The sequence below is a fragment of the Hermetia illucens genome, chromosome 1, assembly GCF_905115235.1.
Source record: "Hermetia illucens chromosome 1, iHerIll2.2.curated.20191125, whole genome shotgun sequence".
Lineage (NCBI taxonomy): Eukaryota > Metazoa > Arthropoda > Insecta > Diptera > Stratiomyidae > Hermetia > Hermetia illucens.
The window spans coordinates 200076856-200079742 of NC_051849.1; the positions used below are offsets into that span (position 1 = coordinate 200076856).

A 2887-nucleotide genomic window follows, 5' to 3' on the forward strand; every position below is an offset into this window, starting at 1 on the left:
ATCACTCAAACCCTAGAAGCGGCACAAGCTTAAGTATCAATTTTGGCTAACCCCATGAATTTTCAAGTAGTCGAGGAGAGACGTTCCTTTCTTGTGCTTGATTCAGATTTCCTTTCTCCGTCGTGAACCTTGCGTTTCGAAAGGTGAAACGACTCCTTTCTTGCCGCATACTTGCTTTCTGTGTCCTCCTCCATATGTCGTGTGTGGTACAGCGTGCTCATTTCTATCGCTATAATATCGACTGGGATTATGCTCGTCCCCACCAGCACTACTTCATCCAATGTAGTTCTAAAAACGCAGCAGAGCTACGAAACTATCAGACCGTAGGTGGAATTCAATTAGTTTCGTCTCTGAGAGTTCGCAAAGCAGAATATGTCGCACCACAATCAGCAAGTTTCCACCCATATTCTAGGCACTCCCTAAGCTTCAGTTTGGCGTCAACTCCAGGCATTCGATAGCCAGCTTGTGTACCCACTGACTTCGATCTTTCTACGCTTTGTTATTAAGACTGCTTCCATTTTCTCATCTGTTAAGGTCAACCTGTCCCTTTCCAAGCAAGACTTTGCCGCTTTCATTGCCTCTGTCATGTAGACCTCCACACGTCTGGGTACTTTGCTAAAACGGCTTCAGGCAGGTTATCGACAAGCCTATACTCATAATCTCTTCTGAAATGGAAGCGCAAGTATCCCATTATGCATGACATGTCACAACAGGTCACAGTATCGATCCATATGGTGCGTCTGCTGTGCCGAGGTATGAGATTCCATACGATTCCTTTCTGAGAGGTGATTTTTGAACTGACAAAAGACAAAATAAGGAAGGTTTCTCTTTATCATGAATACATAATCTTCTTAGGGGATTCTCTTCCCACCTTTGAAACCACCAGATGCATTGGATAGTTCAAATAGGGCTAATATCATAAAGTGCAAGGATAATTCCAGCTTTCCAGTTTTAAAGCCATGCAAAAAGTGTTGTTTAAATAATTTATGGAGTATGCAAAGATATGTTGCTGCTCCAAGTATATGATAAGTTTCCGGAAGGACAAGAAGCGCAATACATAAAAATGGAAAGACCATCAAAATGATCAAACTGTACTGAACAAAAGTGAGAAAATTAAACAATTTAAATGATTGCTTAAGCAGAACATATATCTGAATGGTACAGAAAAGATAGGCACAGTCCCTGCGCAAGGATGACACGCAATAACGCGAAGTGTTCCAACCACCACCTTGTTGAGTAAGGTCATAATGTCCTCAACAAATATTAGAAACCATGTGGACCACATCACACGCAAAATTAAAAGGACGCTTAGGTACCTCAAGTTGTTTAGAGGAGTCATAAGATACATTTTTGCCTGGGTAATAGTGGCTTACAAATGCCTGCAATTCATCAGATCTAGCCCCCCCCCCCCTCTTTGCCGTTTTGCCTTTACCAATGAGTCTCCTCAGCCCTTCAGAAAGGAACTTGTCGTAGTAAGAGAAATCATCATTTTATAAATCATCGGTATCATGCCAATAACTTTCTTCCTGCTTCCCTAATCAATGTAACTCTCACAACAACAACCGCCCAACCACTGTCTTCAAGAAGTTTGACAATATTTTGGACAGAATGAGGATAGATAAGATCGAAAAGACTACGCATAGCCGTGGTGGACCAGTAAGTCTTCTCCAGCATATGACGCCTGAAGCGTATGAGAAATCAGGTCCATGATGAGCAGACTGAGGAATACGAATGGATCTTATTATCCAAAGGGAAATCCTTTCTCGCAAGCCCTAGTTCCTAGCCTCCTGCCTAACATTGTAATGAACTAAAGAGGATTAAGATCTTCAGTAGCCGTAGACAACATGGAGGGAAGAGCTACCCCAAAAACCTAACCAAATTGACCTTGAAGGTTAGCCCGGAAATACAAAAGCTCCGACCCGAGTACTGCGAGGGGGGGGGGGGGAGATCCACGATAGATTACAGCGCTTAACCCAATCCTTTTTTCTACTGCCGGAGGTTCGGTGAGGTTCGGCCCCTGAGGTTCCACCCCAATCTTAGCATCGTCAGGCCATTATTTTGGAAGCGAGGCGGCGATCTAAAATTCATGGCTAGATATATTCCGCAAGAACCATTGAATGGAAATACGTGAAGAAGAAGGTGAACTATGAGCCACTGGATCAGGAAATCAAAAAAAAAAATGGCGTCCCGAGTAGGTAGTTGCAGTTCCTATAATATTGTCATCTACAGGTATTGCACCTGCATGCCTGACGGCTTCCCTTGATATTCTGGGACTCTTACAAGTCTGGTTCAAACCATGCAGAAGTACACCATTCTTCATACGTTCTCGATATTGCGGGGAGTTTTCGACGGGTCCCGGAAAAATGCTAGGGAATCCACCTTAGTCGACGTGACAGGTAGGGTTCTTGAGGCATGGACGGCATCAGGACATAAGTAAGTTAGTTCGAGCAAAACAAATACGTGTCTGCACGCTGAATATTGGCACCCTAACTGGAAAGATGAAGTTACACACAAGACTCCTTCGGAAAAGTGGCATTAATATCTGAGCTTTGCAAGAAATCGGATGGTCTGGTGCAAAAGTTGCGACATAAAACGCGAACGTGGTAAAAATGGCTATAAACTTCTCTATATTTTGGGAGTCCATGCATTCAATACGGCGTTGGTATTACCTTCTCAGATGATTATATTATCCTTGCTGATGACTTTGATGTCATGAAGGTGGAAAGCTAGACGTTAACAAATGACATGGGGTAAAAGGGTTTGGGGAACGCAATGAGGGAGACGAGCGTGTAGTTAATTTTGCAGATGCTTCAATTTCCTACATTTTATAATGGGAACAGTAAAAAAAATCGGCTATATTCTCATAAGACGTCGACATTTTACCACC

General features: G+C 43.0%; 1 non-coding gene across 1 annotated transcript; it reads left to right on the plus strand.

Annotated features, from left to right (window-relative positions):
• The first annotated feature begins 1121 nt into the window (after nt 1–1121).
• LOC119647336 lies at nt 1122–1227 on the plus strand. Its single transcript, XR_005248851.1, has one exon. It is a non-coding gene; the product is annotated as a U6 spliceosomal RNA (small nuclear RNA).
• Nucleotides 1228–2887: the final 1660 nt, after the last annotated feature.